Source organism: Eupeodes corollae, chromosome 3 (genome assembly GCF_945859685.1).
Source record: "Eupeodes corollae chromosome 3, idEupCoro1.1, whole genome shotgun sequence".
NCBI lineage: Eukaryota > Metazoa > Arthropoda > Insecta > Diptera > Syrphidae > Eupeodes > Eupeodes corollae.
Window position 1 is genome coordinate 60,063,527 of NC_079149.1, and position 20,758 is coordinate 60,084,284.

Below are 20,758 nucleotides of genomic sequence, written 5' to 3' on the forward strand. Positions count from 1 at the left end.
TGTAATAGATTTTGAAGATTTGTTTCAGTCCTGATCGCCCTATAGTGCACTATTTTTAATTACTTATTTGAAGAATTCAAAATTAAACAATGTATTTGCTCAGTTTAATTTAGCTTTGTATTAAGAACAATGTACTTATGTTTGTCCTTGAGGAATATTTAAAAAAGAATTAATGGCTGACTTTTTCTTGTGTACGCGACTAATAAGCACTTCTTTTTTGGCACGAGTTGGATTTTTACTTAAAATATTTGAATGATAATAGATACTTAAATGCATTCAATTATTCTAGAATATGCTTCCTAAGTATGAACTCCCTTTACAAAATTCATAGAAAGCGTATTGAATCAATTCAACGTAATTTTATTCACTTTGCCCTAAAGGGTCTTCCTTATTATGGTCCTTAGAACCAAGTTTCCTATAAACATCGTATTCAGCTTCTTCAAATGCAATCACTCTATCAATATCGTGTAAATAAGGACTTAATATATCTTCATGAAATCTGAAAATTGGTGCATTTACTATCTTGTATGCATTCGAATTAACGAGTCGGAGCTCATCGATTGCGTACATTGGTTTTATACATATTGACTTCCAAAGAACTATTTAATTTGTTTTTTCTTTAATAGTTTGTATTTAATGGTATATATGTTTGTTTTTTGTTCGTGTGTTAGGCTTTAATTGTATTTTTTTCTTACTAACAACTGACACATGCACTAATAATGAGGCTCTTATCGTAGTTGAACGCTTGCCATAAGCTAACTAAAAAATTGGGTGCAACAGCCCGTTTAAGAACTAGGGCCTAGTGACTGACAACTCTCAACCATTCCTGTGTGCGAGTACTGTTGTCAGGGATGGAAGGCACCTACAGTTTTAAGCCTAATCCGAACGGCAAATTTAAGAAAGCACTTTTTCATGACAGAATTACTCTCGGAGAATTTGTCAATTCCTCGCAAGAGGAAGTACCCGTGAAAAAAACTTTAGGTGGCATAGGCAGGGATCGAACCCAAGACCTCTCGCATGACAGTCCATCGCACTAACCATTATGCCACGGGTACTACGCCATAAAATTCTGAAATGTAAACAAACATTTTCGGAAGAAGAATGTTCTAAATCGAACTACGAATTTTTATCAAATTTCTATGTTGGAAAATTTGTTTTCTAAACGCTTCATAGAGATCCAGATTTTAATGCTTCAGGTCACTTTTTTTCTACAAAATCGCAATTTCCTTATATTAAGGTCCTTGTGGCTATCTTCTTCCATTGAAACCGTAATAGTTTCTTATTCGAAATAGCTTCTTAATAACTCAATAATAAGTGCTTGGTGCTGATCTTGATCAGGCAACATATAATCCAATTTCACATCCTGAGACTTCGGACATCCTTTTAAAGTGAAAGCAAAGCCGTTTTGCCTTCTATACAATGTAAATATACTAAAATATACGCCATTGTATAATATTTAACGATACGCTTTAACAACACATTCACTTACCATTGTTAATAACAACGTTCCCCGAACTATAGAAATAAAAATCTATTGATTCCTTTCTAAAATTATTCGCTTTTTGTAATACAATGAAATCTCTTATTGGAAAACCCTGTCCAAAATCTTGTACCCAATCTAAGCACTCAATTAATACTTAGTTTAGCTCCCCATTAATTTTATGTCATTCTTTTTGCAGACTTAAAATATACATAATGATCACATATAGCTGCGTGCAATGAAGTAGTAGTGATTTTTCAAGTATATTCAATTTTGACCAAAATGATCCTTGATATTTTAGAGGTGGTATTTTTATGTTATTATATTTGATTTGCTAAGGATATTCAATGAGGCTTTTTCATAAAAAGACAAAGTCAGAGTATCATCCAACTGTGGTTCTATCAATTTTTGGGATATATTGAGTGCAGGACTTTAAATGGTGGTATATAATAATTTGTATAATACAATTTTAATTCCAAAACTCTTGACGAGTGGATTTGGATGGTTAGCAGTAGATTTTAGTTAGGTTCTTAAAAAAGTCAATTCATACAATTTAAAGTTGGATAACCATTTTGTATTGGGTCTACGTCACTTTCCATTACAAAATCTTTAATTTGTTCTTTCGAACTTTTCTAATTCTGAACCAGATACTCAGTGGCGTAGCTAGATCTTTGGGGGCCCTGTATCCATTTTTTTTTGGGCCCCACCACCTCTTACCAAAACTGGGCCATAACCTTGGGCCCCACCACCTCTTACCAAAACTGGGCCGGATTCGATTCTTGTCACTACTAAGGCATAACACTAGTAGTGGCGTGTATCGAATAGCATTCTGTGGTTCAACGCAGTAATATTTTTCTTATAGTCTTCGTCTGTTTTGGTTTTTGTGTTTCTTTATTGCAATGGCTGGAAATTTCAGGGTAGATTATTGTAATATTCGTGGGCTTAGATCGAATTTTCTTTCTGTGTACTCCCATACTACTTTAAACAGGCCAGCTGTATTGGCACTAAGTGAAACCCAAGTGGGTGAGGATTCCGATCCCACTGAATTCTTTATTCAAGGGTATAACTTGGTGCCATTATTCTTTTCCCACCATGGTCTCGCCATTTACATTAGGAATGATGTTGCTTATCAGTTTTTGCCACAATTTGGTCCCTGCACAAATTCTTTTTTCAATTTTATGTGGTTTAAATTTTCCGTGAATAAGCAAATCATTCACTATTGCTTCCTTTATCGAAGCCCAAATCTAGACAGAGTATCAACTTCTCGTGAATTTGATGCTTTGTCTGATTCCATCCAAAGAATTGTTTCGTCCTATCCTCGTACTGAAATCGTTGTTACGGGCGATTTCAATGTACACAATTCTTCATGGCTTCAACATTCGGGCCAGTCAACACCAGAAGGAGTGTGTGCTGAGATCTTCGCTGAGTTAAACCACCTAACTCAGCTGGTCAACGAGCCCACTCGAATATCGGACGTGGTAGGTCGAGCAGAAAACACTCTTGACTTGTTTCTTACCTCTGACCCTGGTAAGTACACTATTAGTGTCCTATCTCCTCTAGGCACATCTGACCATTGTGTCATATCAGCAAATTTCTCGTGTAAAAACTCTCCAGTTAAAGAAAGAGCTCCTAAGAGAACCGTTTGGCAATACGAGAAAGCCAACTGGGACGGTCTCAATAATTACTTTAGGATCTTTAACTGGTCACTATGCTTCCTCGATAGTGACGTTGACGCCAGCGCTGATATGATCACAAGTTTGATTCTCCTAGGAATGAGAACTTTTATTCCGAATAGGGTTAAAAGCATCAGACCTAAGGAAAACGCATGGTTCGATGCGAGCTGTAAAGAGGTTATTAGGGTTAAGAAGGTAAGTTTCCGTTGTTTTAAAGCCAATCCAACTGAGGAAAACCGGAATAAGTTCAAGCAAGCCAGGAAGGCCTGCAACGCCCATATTCGACGGACCAAATTTTTACATGACCAAAAATTACGGCAAAAAATACTGCAATGTCCCAAAGGCAGTAAAAATTTTTGGTCATTTGTAAAAAATATGAGGAATTCTTCCTCTTCCTCGGTTCCTACGCTCGTTGTGAATGACACTCCATTTGTTAGCTCCTTAGAGAAAGCAAATCTCTTTGCTAGGCAGTTTGCCGCCAATTCAACTCTGCCAGTGAGTGTTATGACTCCGCCTGTACTTGAGCGAGTTAATGATTCTATGGGGCAAATCTTTTTTCGCACTCGTACCGTAGCGAGGGTCCTAAAAGATCTTAACATACACAAATCTGCTGGTCCGGATGGTATTCCCGCTATTGTTCTGAAGAGGTGTTCTTCATCGCTGGCAAAACCACTGCGTAAGCTTTTTCATCTGTCCTACTCCTCAGGTCTCGTTCCGAGCGGATGGAAAACCGCATTTGTCCAGCCTATTCCCAAAAAAGGCGAATCTTCCTCACCGTCTAATTATCGACCGATTGCACTTACGTCCCTTCTTTCCAAGGTCATGGAAACGCTGATTAATTATCAGCTCAAGGAATATCTTGAAGAACGGAAGCTTCTTAATGACCGACAGTATGGCTTTCGTAGCAATAGGTCCACTGGTGATCTCATGGTTCATCTCACCGAACAGTGGAACAAATCTTTACATAGCTTTGGAGAAAGTAAGATTATTGCACTTGATATTTCAAAAGCATTTGATAGGGTTTGGCATCAGGCTCTCTTATCGAAAATGCGTGCTTTCGGTTTGCATGAATCCCTCCTTCATTGGATTAGTAATTACCTTTCGAATCGTTCAATACAAGTTGTATTGGATGGATTCAAGTCTGAAACCCATAATATAAATGCTGGTGTGCCCCAGGGCTCTGTTCTATCTCCAACACTCTTTCTCATTTTTATTAATGATCTCCTGTCTGCAACATCTAATCCAATACATTGTTTCGCTGACGATAGTACTCTTAGCTTTTCATATTCGTTTTCAGATTCACACCCCTCTTCTTCGGATGTGGAACTGCAACGACAAAATATGATAAGCTCATTAAATTCGGACCTAAACAGCATTGTACAATGGGGAATAAGAAACCGCGTGGAATTTAATGCTTCGAAAACGCAATGCTGTCTTGTATCGTTAAAGCGAAATATACCCCCGCTACCATTATCCATAAATGGCACTTGCATCGAGGAAACTGAACATCTGGATATTCTTGGTATGTGTATCACCAACCACATTTTGTGGAACGATCACATACGCGATGTCGCCAAAAATGCCGCAAGATGTTTAGGTTTTCTAAGGCGATGCAAGAAGTTTTTCTCCCCCACTGATCTGGCTGTTATTTACAAGTCTTATATACGTCCAAAGCTTGAGTATAACTCCCATATCTGGGCTGGTGCTCCTGCAACTTACTTAAGCCTCTTGGATAGTATTGAACGTAGAGCATTTAGATTGATTGGTGATATTACCATCATAAGATCATTTACGTCACTTGAACATCGTCGAAATGTTTCTTGTCTCACCCTGTTTTACCGTTATTTTAATGGTTTATGCTCTAGAGAAATAGCCAGCTGCATTCCTCCCCTTAAACAGTTCAACCGTAATACTCGCGCTTCTAGGAATGCTCATCAATATACCCTCGAGCCCATCTTCGGTCGTACTGTCAAGTATAGAGATTCGTTCTTTAGCCGTACTATGCGAATGTGGAATGCCTTACCACACTCTGTCTTTCCCAGCTATTGCAATATTCAGGAATTCAAAACCAATGTACACCGACATCTCCTTTCAACCCCTCTCTCCCTTTCCTAGTGCTCACACTGTGTCTACATAATAAGGGTAATATATCCTTGAGTGTGCGCTTATTATAAAAAAAAAAAAAAAAAAATAACCTTATAACCTTTTTTTAAATTAAAAAACTAACGTCAATAAATAAGTTAAATTTAATTCAATGTATAACGACATATTAACTTTAACATAAATACTACATAATATATAGATACATGTTTTATAAAGCTCAAAAAAAAATTAAATAATATTTGCACTTCTTTTCAAAGTACTACTTTCCCTGCCTTTATTTCTGCAAATTTATTTATTAAATTTCCATACCTGAAGATTTCAGTTTTTCAAGATTATCTGCTTCTATTGATAAAAGTGATAAATCGGACAACCTCTTCTGTCCCATTGAAGTTCTGAGATATTTTTTTTATTATTTTCAGCTTAGAAAAAGATCTTTCAGCTGTTGCTGTGGTGACCTCTTCCGGTCAAAAAGAGAAAGCATGCTGTTATTACTTAAGAAAAACTAGAAGCAAGACTATTAAATTCGATGATTAATAATTTAGCAAGTTCTTTTATGGAATGAATTTTGAGGATTTCGGATTTAAGGCATGTTTTTAGAGCAATTAGTTGATAGCAGAAATCACCAGATATGTATGTATTGTACTTTTCCACTAGTTTTTTTGAACCTTGATTTATCTCATCATTTGAGAACGATAAAAGCTTATCCGGTTCCAAAACTTCAAACATACTACTAAGACTATGAAGGCTTTGAAATCTTTGCTGAGTTTGTCCAATCAAAATGTCCAAGCAGGAATAGTAAATATTGATTTTGAAGTAAATTTATGGATCAAAAATTCTATGATCTTCTGCCAACTCATCAACCGCTTCGTTATTTTCCTCCTTTTATTTTTGAAGACACGCGTCACTCCCCAATCGTTGGCTAAATCCTTGGACTTTTTAAGTAGATCACTGAATTTCTTTTGATTTCTTTCTTTTTTTAGGATTCAGACAATTAACGGGACTTTTTTTGGTTGCAGATACATACAGGGTTCGGAATGGAGTATTCGAATTTTTCAGCTGTTAGTTCATGCAAGTACCTTAGTATTTTTTAATCTACCGCTGGTCCCTGGTTTGTATTTGTGTGTGATGTTGGAGTTGGTGGCTGTGTCAGACAGGACGATATATTTTGAAAGCTCGAATAAAAAAGTGTTTGCAGGTTGAAGTTGTAGTATTGTTGGTTGGTAGGACATGAAAAAAAGAAAAAGATACACAGGAAAAAAAATATTTGACGCATGTAAAAAATTATCATCAGAACATTTTTTTGTAATAAAACTTTATTAAATATTTAAGTGAGTTTTTTTACACACGTCCTGTGCTTTATATCTTTGGGGGCCCCTATATCTCGGTGGCCCTGTAACATGGATACAGCTGATACAGCGGTAGCTACGCCACTGCAGATACTTAAACTATACGAGAGTATCAGTCTTATAAGATTCTTGTTTATAAGAATTTTTGTATTTTGGGATAAATGGTTTGACGAAAACATTTTGTTTTAAATAGGAGTGTCTATTGTCGCTATGTTTAATGCGTTCCGTTCGTATTTGTTAAATTTGAACTTATTTTGATAGTCAATCGTAAATACTTTATTTCTGTTTTTATTGAAACTATTAATTTCCTTGCCTTTCGATGTCCTTTTCCAATTTCTTAAGACTTCATCGCTTCCAGAATATTCACGTAGTAGTCGTCTTTTGGTGTTAGTATTTCTTGGTATAATTATATTTATTGGTTATACACCCAAGAAATTTAAAGGATTCTTGCTTTAATTAACCTTTTTGTTTTCAACATTGCCGTTTGGACTATAAATAAAAACACAAATTTCCATAAAAAAAAATCCAAGGCGCAACCCCATGCTGGTTCTGTGTGTCGCATTTATACGGTATATACAAACAATAGTACATCAATGTACATCACAGAACCTATATGAATCTAGAGAAAAAGATATGCATCAATAAAAAGTGACCAAACTGAGAAAATGGTCGGGTCAACGAGTTGCTTGCTTTTGTTCTTTAAACGACTAACTTGTCGTTTTTCGAGTGTGTGTTTGTGCAGCACTTCAGGCTAATTGAATTTTTCCTCCAATTTATGTTTCAAGTCGTCCTATCCTAACTCAGAGCCCCAGAAGCAAATCCAAACCCAACCCAATGCAATACAGATGAACGTAGGACGACATCAGCGACAACCAACGACGTAGAAAATAAAATTCAGATTTGATTGGAATTATAAGATGCACAGCATCTCACACATTATAAAATATAACAAAACGAACCTATAACTTCTTATATACGAGTACAAGTATGTAGGTAGAAAAATGAAGGAAATGTCTAATTTAATCAAAATCAGTTTTGTTGTTTCCTTAACGAGACTCATTTTTTCTTCTGATTTATTTTCCAGACAAAGAGTTTTTCTTAAATTATCATCTCATACAACGGATTATAGGGCACGCATGTACCTATTCTCCAATGCTTAGGGTTTATTTAAGTTCATTTGAAAATAGAATAATTATATTTAATTATTCACTATAGGTTTTTGCACACAATGATCGTCATGTGTGTAAAATTCAAATACAAAAGATGACATAACTTCTGAGTGCTGCGCCTGATATTGCCTTAAATGAAAATTGAAGTCAATTTAAAAGAATTACAAAATGTTTACACTTTTATTTTGAGTCATTTGTTGACAAGAAGACTATAACAAGGCATTCAATTAAAAAAAAAACCAAAGAAAATCTTTACAAGAGAATTTTGTTTATTTGAGTTAGGTATGAATTTATGACTTTAAATTTTTTGTGTGTTTATTTGATTTAAAAGTTTTCTTTTATTTAATTTGTATTTATGTTTTGATTTTGAGTCTCAATATGATAAAATGTGTGCCTTCTATTCTCTACAATTCCAATCCATTATGTCGTTCATATTAGGTGCTCTATCATCTGCAATTCCTTCCCTTAGACCGAACACCAATTTGCTATAGGTATAGCTTTGCTTAGTAATCCAATTAGCGCTGGAATGTCCGGTTGTGATCCTATTAAAATAAATGGGTTTTTAAGAATGAGCAAAATATGATAAACTTATATTACTTGCTAGAGCCATTTCGTCGAGTTTAGACTATACTCCACCTGAGGTTTATTTAGTACATCCATTAGAGGTTACAATATCTTCAAATATATTAATGAATAACACAAGTTTTATTTAAGATATTATATTATAAACTAAAAATGTAAAGTTAAAGTTAATAGACTGAGCATATATTTGAATGTATTTCTTAACACATCTTTACAATACAATTTTAATGTCGAATGTTTTTCCATCAGCTTGGAAACAAGCAAAAATTATTCCAATTCCAAAAAACGAACGTGAGTTTCGACCAATTGCGATTTTACCATTTCTTTCCAAGGTTTAAGAGAGAATTATAAATGGTCAGATAAGGAATTACCTAACTGAGAACAATCTGCTTTGTGTAAACCAATCTGGCTTTCGTCCTAAGCACAGCTGCACCACAACTCTCATTAACGTTGTAGAAAACATCAGACAAGCTGTTGATAGTGACAATGTCACCTTTTTAGTTCTCCTTGATTTTTCAAAGGCATTTGATACGGTCAATCATAAAATACTGTTTAGTAAACTAACAAATCAATTTAATTTTTCTACTTCTTCACAAAGTCTAGTTCATTCTTATCTACATTTACAATCTCAGGCAGTTATTGCAAACTCTTCTTCTTCAGAACTTCTTATGGTTAAAAGAGGGGTGCCGCAGGGTTCAATATAAGGACCACTATTCTTCTCTATGTACAACAATGATTTACCCTTATGTATGCAGAACTCTAAATTGGATATGTAAGCTGACGATGTTCAAATAAGTAAAAGTTTTTCTTTAGAATTAGTTGAAAACGCTGCCGTTGAAGTCAACGAAGACCTTTCCAATATCTTTTCTTGGTTAGAGAAAAATAGACTTTCCAGTAAAATCAAAATGTTTGGTAATTTCAAGAAAAGCCATTTTAAATAATAAACAAATTGAGTTTGTCGATTTAGCCAAAAACTGAGGTTTAATGTTTACAAAAACGCTTTCTTGGAATTACCACATAAGATTAACAATAGGTCGTGTTTACGGAGGCCTTCGTCTACTTTGGACAAATCATTAAATAACACAACTCAAAACTCTTATGATATTGGCTAAAACATTGCTCGTGCCTATAATGCTCTACTGCTGTGACATTTTTCATAATTGTGATTATAAGCACAAGCGCAAACTTAATGTTGCTTACAACAGTATTGCCAGATACATTTTTGGATTGAATAGATACGATCGAGTTTCTAATTTCTCAAGGTATATCTATGGCCTTACTCTTGAAAACCTTTTCAAGTTTAGATCACTTGTATTGCTAAATAATGTTATGCGAACGCGTGAACTACCTTACCTTTATGATAGGATACGTTACTCACATTCTACTAGAACATTAAATATTGTACCCATACGTTACAAGTTCTTAGTATCAGAAAGCCAATTTTTCATAGCTGCGATTCGCCTGTAGAACTGTCTTCCTCGATCTTTAAGAATGATAAACTGTACTAAGCTCTTTCGAATTAAAATTGAGGAATATTTACACTTAAGGTAGTGATGATTTGAGTCCTTATTATTTATTTTTTTTCTGTTAGTTATAAAGTATTATTTCTTGATTTTTATTTTGTATTTATTTTAGGATCCCAAAAAGAAACTCTTCAACGTCAATAGAGTTTCGATAAACAAAACCAAGCACGGAACTCGCTTTGTTAACTAAAAATTCGATATTTTTGCGAACGTTCAATTTATGGTCAAAAATAACACCAAGATCTTTTTTGTAAAAACTGTTTCAAGTGTATGATTTCCAATGTTATAATAATTGTAGTCAATCGAAAATTGGCGGCGACTGAAAGAGATTGATTGACATTTAGGAATATTCAGATTAAATTGATTTGTCTTACACCAGTCAGAAAGACTTTTGATTTCATTTTGCAAAAGATCGCAATTGCTTGTACTTTGTATACGTCTAAACAATTTCAGATCATCTGCAAACAGGAGACACACTGAGTTTTGAAGTACATTAGGTAATTCATTAATGAAAACGAGGAATAAGATCGGACCTAAATGGCTTTCCTGGGGAACTCCTGATGAAACAATCATAGGATTTGATAGACTTAAATCAATATGTACATACTGACAATGATTAGTTAAATATGTTTTTAACTAGATATGCATATTAGAATGAAGTTAGATAAGTTTTTAAGTTTTTCTATAGAATATGGTGATGCAAAATGTCTTTGCTAAATCTGTGTAAATAACATCCACTTGGTGACCCTTCTCCATTTCATTCACCATATAATTAGTAAAAATAGCTAATTTCGTAGAAGTGGATCTACCAGAAACGAAACCGTGTTGAAAAGGAGATATTATTTCTTTGAGTAAAAATTTTGGCTTTCCGCAAATTATCTTTTTAAATAACTTCGGTATCACAAATTTTTTACTAATAGGGCGATTATTACAAACGTCTTGCTTTTATAGATTGGTATTATATAGGAAGTTTTCCATTCAGGAAGAAACAACCCATGATGAAGTGAGTTATTAAAAAAGATGAATAATGTTTTCCAACACCAGCCAGAAACTTCCTTTGGCTGTTTCCAGCCTAGCTACGGTGGTATCTTTGTCACTGAAACGATGGAGTAAAAATACATTAATGCTACGTTTCACTAGTATGCAAGGTTCACCTTTATCTGTCACACAAAGTGTGTAGTATCTAGGAGTCCTGAGTCCTCGAACAACGGATCCTACAATCCATGGCTCTTGGATTAGGACAATGTCTTCCCCGTTACTTACCAGACCGAGAAGAAGTGAGGCCGAGGCCTTTATGGAGTGTTGGAGATTAATCTGTACTTACTGCAGCATTTTGGTTAAAATTAGGCAGATCAACCTCCACCACGGTTTTGTTCTGATCCTCTGAGTCTGAGGATGAACCCAAGAGTTCGTCAGAAACCATTACCAGTACCAGAGATTGACAAAGCCATATTAATACCCTCAACTGCCACTTGGGGATGGTATTCGAAACGTTTCTTGATTGTTGCACCTGTGTTTGCCTTTTGAGTGTACAAAGGTCTTTATCTACTGCAATACGACAACCTTCGTGATTAGACTTTTAAAGCTAGATTTGTATGGGTTCTATTAGCTCTAAATGACCAAAGTTATACCTGAATCGCAAATTTAATAATTTAAAGTTGTTTAAAAAGGGTTTTCCAATAAATTATATCTTAAATCTGCAATGTGTATAGACATATAATTTATTAATACAAAAAATGCACTACTGGCTCGCAATTATTTATTCAAACAATGTTTAAAAATATTTTCTGCATTTTAAAATGTACCTGCAAAAAAGTTTTTTTTTTGTTAATTTTGTACAAAAAAAAAAAAATGTTTATTTGAAAATCGTTAGAGCGGGTTTTTTAAACTACTTTTTTCCATAAACCTTTTTCAATTTTAGTTTACACATATCTGTAGTATGCAGTTATTTAGAGCTTATTAAAAACGTTTTACATTTCAATTTCGTAAAATATATAATACGATCCGTTTTTTAGGAATCGAATTTCTAAATAAAATATTAATCAAAAATTAAAACAATAACAATTTTGATCATAAAATGTTATTACAACAATGTACACAAATTATTGAAATAATGGCTCCCTTCTGGAGCAATACAAAAATCTTTTTTATATTGAAGGAATCCAAATTAAGAAAACAAACAAATTTAGAAAATTAATAATTAAAAAAATGTATAGGCCCATTTTTGAGAAAAATCGAATTTTTACCAAAACTTGTATTGTACTCTTATTTTTCAACTAAAGCGAACCTGAGCAAAACCTTAATTTCCAAATTTGAAGTCAATCGACCCAATGATTTGGGCCTTAGGAGCCATGACAGACATATAGACGGACGAAATAAGGAAACCCACTTTTCACCATCGTAATGTCATTTTTGATTAAAATCTCGAGTTAAAAATTGTCTACTAATGCAAAACTACTATGACAAAAAATAGGTATTAAGCAGTCCATAGATGCAGATCTTAACCTTAAAATATCGCAAGGTTTTTATTTAGTTTAGAAGTTCTTTTGATGCGAATTCCTCGATCTTTCATGACGATTATTGAATCCAATGAACAAATTGCAGATAAATTTGAACTAATTTTTTGACATTTTTACTATGTATGTTTTAAATGTCAAAATTGATATTTGATTCCTTACGCAGCCTATTCATTGTGTTTGAGATCAGCGTGACTAACTAATATTCTGACATGATTCCTCAGCGATTTTCTCATTGATCTCTGCAAAAATAAACATAATCCAAAAAATTCTTGGCATTTTTTTCAAACTCGCTGCTTAACAAAAGGTTTGAGAAAATTAAGTTCAACAATTTCTTTATCAAATTTTTCATCTTGTGACAAAAAGAAATTAATTATCATCTTAATGTCTTCTTTGCATCATGCAGACAAAAAACGTCGTTAAAAAAGTTTCCCTTTATTCATTAACCAACAACACCACAGATTTCCGTCAAAAGAAAACTAATTGCACATACTTTTCCTTTTGCCACCACCCAAATGTCAAACTCACGCTCTCTGTGAGGCATGTTAAATGCATTTACAACTGTACTGCAGATATAAGCATATAGTTTGTACATTTAACATCTTAGAAGGAGAAAATTTCTGAATTCATCTTCTTTGTACTCAAAATAAAAAGAAAAAGAAAAATTACGGAAAAACAATACCACCTCTCGATGTTATAGAGGCAATGGCAAACAGTCACAGTGATAAAGCAGTTATAGCCGCAACTAACTTTGCCAAACGAACAATACAACACCTGGATTGGGCATTCGACTTGCAACTTGATGCAAAATAAGATTTGGTGATATTATGAGAGGATGCTCTTGGTGGTTTCTTGAACTCAAGTGCAAAAGTTAACCCCATGATGCAGGTGCACAATGTGTACAATGTATCCCGCAACTTTTCCCACACTTTATGCTTGTTTGGAAATTGAATGACGCTTTAAAAATAATGAATTTATTTTCTATTGTATAGACGTAGAAAGTTTGAGACTTTTCACTTTTATTTGTGATAAGATTGAATACATTCGAATGCCCGGAACAATTGAAAACTAGAAGTAAATTATAATTCATAAGAGCAATTATGAGTTAAGAGAAGAACAAGCTTGTAAGTTCTTTTGAAAAATTTTAATATTTTAAAAGATGTTTAAATACAAATAGTGACAATTATGTAAATGTATTTTCCATTGCATAATCTGAAACAACTTGGAAGTGAAATTTTAAAATAACTAAATGAATTCTTTTTTCTCTCAAAGGATCCCTTGATATTGCTTAACTTAAATTCATGTTTAAAAGAGATAACTCCATCCGCAATAGTCCCTTGAGAGAGCGACCCACATTGATAAAATGTAAATTTTTTTATTAATACAAAATTCGGTCTGTCAGTTATTTTGATGCATACAAAATTGCTTTTTGAATTATTTAAAAAAATGCATTCCAATAAATATGGATTATGTCATGATGTGTAAAATTTAATTAATTTAATAAAGTATGCAAGTTTTCTTGAAAATCAGTTAGCTACTTATGTTAGGTAGACTGTGGCGTATACGTTACTTTTTTGTTTTCAAAATTAATGTATTAAGGTTCAATTTATTCGTTTGTTTGGGTTAAAAAAAATTATCAAATTAATAATTTCAAAGTAAATGGTTTTAAGACTTTCCAAGCTCTCATTTATTTTGGTTTCTAATTACAAAATTAATAAAAAAAAAACATAATACCGCCTTTTCCACTACTTTGGAATAAAGTTCAGGTGATAATACAACTGAAAGAACATAATGTATAAATGCAGAAGTAATTTAATTTGTTTTTATCAAACAAACGTCCAAAAGAATCCAAAGGGTGTTTAAAAATATTTCAATAATATAGGTTTGTTTTTAAAAAATTAAAAGCCATTTGATTTCTCAAAAAAGTCTTAAATTTTCAAAATGTTTGTTGAAAAATCATTAGAGCGTTTCTTTTAAATTAATTTTGTGCATATAGAATTTGTCAAATTTTGGGTCTAAAAATATTTTTGGTACGTAGTTATTTAGAGCTTATTAATATTCGTTTAACGTTTCAATTTCGTAAAAAAAGATGACCCATTTTCAAGATATCAAATTTCGAAAAAATGTTATGTTGGCATCAAAAACTATTGAGTCAGTATAAGAGCTTGTGTACAAAATTATAATGGAAAAAGGTAAATTAATAAAAAATTGTTTAACGAAAGTAATAAAAATCTAACGGTATTTTTTTCGAACATTCAAATTTTGGATATTTGACCAAAATATTTGTAGTCTTAGAAAAAAGAAAGGGAAAACGGATAGAATAGGGGAACCCACTTTTTTTCGACTTTTTTAGCATGTTAATGTCATGTTTAATTAAATCGGCAAGTTCGAAATTTTTTACGAATGCAAATCTTGCCGTATAAATCCTATATGTCGCAAATTAAAATTCCGGCAGAGTTTAACTTTGGTGAAAATATCTATATTTACGTTTTCATAATTTTTCAGAGCTTAAACTGTTTTAAAGTTTTAAGTAAACAAAATTTTGTTTCTTAAGACAGTACAAGGTTCAAGGTACAAGGTATCATGCTAAAGTTATCTCTATCTGATTTTTACTTGCGACATATAGGAACTATATGGCAAGTTTTGCATTCGTGCAAAATTTCGAACTCGAGATTTTAATCAAACATGATATTACGATGGTAGAGAAGTCGAAAAAAGTGGGTCCCGCGATTCCGTCCGGTCGGTTTTGTCTGTCTGTCCACGCTCCTACAGCCTAAACCAATGGTTCGATTGAGTTAAAACTTGGAAGTTAAGGTTTTCAGCAGATTCGCGTTAGGCGTTTTTTTCATTTTTTTTTAAGATCAAAATTAACAGTGGCCACCATACAATTTTCTCAAAAACAAACCGATAGATTTTCTTTAAATTTTCTTTAAAATTTTATTTTTTAACTTGGCTTCTTTTAATAAGAAAAATTAATTTTTGTATTGCTCAGGAAAGGTACCGCTCATAGAACCGTTATTTTGTTTTTTAATTTTCTCAGCAATTTATAAACCGATTTCAATAATTTTTTTTTCTGAATAAGCTCTTATATTGCTGTAACAATATTTGATTATCGAAAGGGCAATTTTTTATTGTTTGGATTTTTAAAAAAATATTGAATTTTATTTTTTCAAAATTCGATATCTCAAAAACGTTTCAACATTTTTTCACGAAATTTAAACGTATAGCGTATATTAATAATTTCTAAACAACTGCGTACCAAAAATATTTTTAGAACAAAACCGAAAAATTTTATATATAAAAAATTAATTAAAAAAAAAAACGCTCTAACGATTTTCAAAATAAAAATTTAAAAATCAACTGTTTTTTGATCAATAAAATGGCATTTAAATTTTTGAAGACAAACTTATTTTTCGGGCGAAATTTTGAATCTTAAAATTTTTTTTTTAAATATTTTAACAGTGCATGAGCCCGAAAGAGCGCATTATTTTGACAAAATTGTAATAAGATTCCTAGCTTTTATCTAAATTAGTGCATTTGGTACATATTTATGTATTTTTATAACTAAAATTATTGTAAATACCAACAATGGCAGCCCATGTAGCGCAACTGTATCGGATTAACGAATATGATACCTATATTTAATCAACAATCTATTTTAAAGTGTCTATCAAGAAGTAATATCTTGGTAACTTTGTATTATGTGATTTTAAAATATTATTCTTTACGAATAAGGTTGTTTCACACATGATTTACTTGCCTTCACCTATATAAAAGAATAAATACTTAGTACAAGTTAAAGAAACGGGCCTGAAAGAGTATATGTATTTTCTATTAGAATCACTTTTTCAACGTACCTATACACATTATACCTATTTATAAACGTATTATGTACAACTTCTACAACTACTGCTTACGTGTCACTTCATATCTAAAATCCAAAACGCTCAAAAGCCTGACCTTAAACAACACATGAATAGCAATTTCTTGTACCTGCACGTATGCTTGTTATTTTTTTAAACTTTAACAAAATAAATAAACTGAACGTAAAAACTCCATGTTAGCGCTGAAAACTTATAGTAAATAAGGAATGTACTAATGTAGTGTATACCTTTTAGCTACCAATAAAATTCCTTCATTATCATCATAAACATGTCCTTATTTATCTGTCTGCATAAAGCTAAGCACACCAATGACCTATTCTTTATTCGTTTTAGACATCTACCTACCTGTTACCTAACTACACAACCAATAGGCGATCTCTTTACAATTTAAACATTCATGCTCATGCCTCTTTCTTATCTTATTTATTTATTTATTTGTAGCTTTATAGGTAATAGAAACCATTTTTCATATACAAAGATCGTACCGAAGTAAAAGCAGACTTATGAATGTAAATAAAAACAAATATCGGTAAAAGATCCTAAACAGCCATTTTGTTTTGTATATAAAGTGCATTGATATAAATAAAACAAAAACAAATTCATCAACCTTCATATGGAAGCTCTTTATGTGAAAATATGTACAAGGATAGACTCAAGTAGAATGAAGGAAATTGTGTAGACTTTTTGGGTCGAAAATTAATTATCTCCCTTATTCTGCTGGCTGCTTATGGGAATGGGAATAATATTTTTCTCTCGCTCCCGCTGAATTTCTCCACTTTCGATACTAACGCCACGCCAACGACTCTGCATCTGGTCGCCCTAAAAGTTTCTGCTCACGAGAGTACTATGTATGGTTTTCATTATGTACAATTGTACATAATGGCATTTATATCTTTCGTGACAAACTTAATTTACAGGTATATTTTTAAATCTTATATATGTAAGTACTTTTTTTAAACATACTCTTAGCATACAGGAGCAAGTTCGTGCGACCCAGTCGTGCATTTTATTTCCTTAACAGTTGCAGGTTTTTTATTATGTTGAAAAATATTAAAACCCAAAATAGTGGTTAAAATATTGTCTAGAGTTTTGTCCATTCATTTTTAAACTAAAATCAATTTAAACTAAAAACTAATATACAAAAATGGTATTATGAGAATGTATACAATGATCTCCAATTCAAGTTCAAAGGATAGTAACTGAATAGACAAACACAAAATGATAATAGAAAAAGAGGCTGGGATGCGACCGACACTGTTAAATTCCTACCCCTTTTTTTTTAAAGTTGTCAATTACACATCCCTCTACAAATCTTTTATTTGGACTCTAAGGATTTTGAAACGTCAAGAAATGTCAAAATTTTCAATTCGACAAATTAGACAGATAACAATTACTTCCTATGGGAAGTAAAAAAACAACAATAACCCCCTCAAAGTAGTATGGGATCAGCTTTTAGTTAATTCAGAAGTCAGCTAACCTTTTTATTGGTTTAATATACAGCTGCGGTCAAAATAATAGCAGTAAGAAGGGAATACTGAAAAAATTGAACCTAATAAATACCTAATGATTTTTAATCGTTATAAATATTTATATTTATTAAGCCACATTAATTTTAATCCAGGTTATGACAAGAAAAGTTTGGATTTTATCAAATAAATAAAAATAAAACAAATTTTACCTTCAGCATGGTTCCCTGAAGAATTTCAACGTAAACATGCTGATCCATCACACCATTTATTCGGTATATGGGACCTACACCGTGGTATGAGAAGGAACCCCATACCATAATGCTAGAGCCACCATGTTTAACGGTTTTACGCGTATACAGCATTTGGTGGGCGTCGCACATATTCACGAGAACCAGGGCTGACATACAAAACGATTTTGCTTTCATCCGTCCATAAGATATTTCGCCAATCCTGAAGGGGCCTATGAACATGGGTCTTGGTAAACTGAATTCTTCAAAAGTGGAACTTTTCTGGGGCTTCTGGCGTTGAGATTATTTCTTCTTTAAATTCTTCTAAATGTTTCTACACTTGCATTCAAATTTAATTCTTTTTTTATCTCAGTAGCAGGCAGGTGCGGTAAGGCTTTCGAGCATCTCAAAATTCTCCTTACCGATTTCGGAGATAAAACTTTTTTCCTGCCGCGGGTTTCAGGTTTTTCTTTAAAAATTTTTATATTCGAAATCATTTTTGCCGAGATTTGAAAAGAGTTTTGGATTTCCGTATAAGTTTTTCCTTCAGAAAGAAGTTGGCGAATGACTCGGCGTTTCTCCGGAGTGCAGTGTTTACTACGGCCCATACTGTAAGTGTATCTGACTATAAATATGATTATACAATGAGGCATTGAAAGCTTACCTTGAAACTTGAAATAATTATAATTTAAATGTGCACAGGATCAAAAAACAATATACAAATACCATAAGCTTGCTAAAACTGCTATTATTTTGACCACTAAGATATACACTTTAAGAGCATTCGAGAAACATTTGGGAAAAAACCGTTATGTCATTGAATTTTTTTTTCGGAAATGGAAGACAAAATGTTCAAGTACCAAAAAAGTAGTCAAACAATGTAATTAATTGTTCATATATTGCATTGTACTAGAATATATTAATAGGGAGGTTACACTGCTATTATTTTGACTGGCACTGTATTTTATTGTCATTTCCTGACAAAAGAAATAAAATTGAAGTTTCATCTAATAACACGTAAAATGTGTTTACTACTAAAACTACGATTACTTGTTATACAAAATAAACTTCCGAAAAAACAGTTCAAAAAATTTTACAACATTTGATATCAATAAACACTTCTAAGTTGTTTACACTTCATATCCCAAAAACCACATTTCAGAAACAAAATGCAGACAGAAAACTCATAAACATCAAAACTGTTTAAGTGGAACAATTTCAGAGAAATCCCAAGATGGAAAACATATTCACTAAAAAACGACCCAAAAAACTTACATTTTAAAAAAAATCCCACGAAATAGAAAAAAAAAACATCAATATATTAGAATTTAATGTGGTCTATACCTCCCATAAGACCAACGAGCCATTGATTCGAATTGAACAACATTCCATCCGGCGTTGTTTTTGTTGTTGCTGACCCAAATCTCAGCAGCTGCATTTCCAAAATACGAAAGCACAAAAATCCAAAACAAATCAGCTAAACCATACGATGGTGATACAAGCAATCAATTTCAAAACTCCCCATGCATTGCCCCATCGACTTTAGCCCTTCGGCTTTTGGTGATTGTTATTGAAAGTTCCATATTGTCGGTACAGCCAGCGCAGCGCAGCGGTACAGCCTCTTATCGATGTTAACGATATGGGGGATTGACCCACTAAATAAAAGTCGACCGGAATGAGATTTCTTGCCCAAAAATGGGTCCCTCTGTGTGCATTCACAATCAAATATGCACTGGCAGTGGCACATGTTTGTTTGCCGCCTTCGAAGGCTTGTTGGAAGTTAAACACCTTGTACTTGTGTCTCATAAGAACCATCATCATCACGATAGCAATCCCATCGTGATCATCATATCGTCCGCGTCGTCGTCGTTGTCAGTCGTCCAAAGAACACTTGACTTGTGTCACTTGTGATCCATTCGCCACGTTAAGATACCCGATTTGAGTTGCACATGACACAGCCAAAGCCACAGCTTTACTGCGTCAACACCATAGCACTAGCTTTTGTCCTGAAGAATCTAAAAGAAAAGTGAAAGATACAGGCATGCCATAGATCTTGGCAGCAGCGTGGTAGAGTTATAGCTATATATACCGCAGAAACCAAACCCGCTGCTCTCGAACGGACTATAAACATGGTGAGAGATTTATCGGATTGCGCTTGCTGCCATACCGGCCGGGCCGCCAACCGCCAACTTGCACCGGATACATATGACCATATGTGCTCAAGCTGTAGAGGTCGATGACTTTGTAGACCATTAGGTCGCCGGATTTATTGTTGCAAACTATTATAGCTGGCGATTAATTCCTCAAAGTAAATTGTACGCGGGAGACCGAATGCTGCATGCATCATGCAGGAAACTGGTAGTACAAGCCGTGATGGTCGTGGTAGTCGAAAGTTCATTTGGCACGGTGAATATGGCGATGGTAGCGCGTTGTAGTTGCATTTGCTTGCAATGATCAATGAAACAACTCTTGATGCTAGAGTTGTAAATGATGAGAATGATGGTGCCTCTTCCACTACCTCGTCTTATTCGTCCTACAGCTCTGTAGACTACACAAGCTATCTGTTAGATTACTGCGGTGCATATATAAATTTAAATTTATTTTTGTTTTTGTGAAATATTTTGTTTCACTTTGTTGTGGTAATTGATTTTTGTTTTTACAAGTGCTCAGCACCAAAGAAAGTTTTATTGGTTTTCAAGACAGCAAAGAAGAAGCAGTTAGAGTTATTCAATGGCGGGGAGTACGTTGATGAATTATCTGGAAATTTGTATCTTTCTGTTCAGAGT

The 20,758-nt window shown here is 33.4% G+C and overlaps 1 protein-coding gene across 3 annotated transcripts in view; it reads left to right on the forward strand.

The window, feature by feature from the left end:
- The window catches only part of LOC129949652 (uncharacterized), a 180,856-nt gene that overhangs the window by 65,743 nt on the left and 94,355 nt on the right, over positions 1 to 20,758 (forward strand). The gene's annotated exons all lie outside the window — the stretch shown is intronic.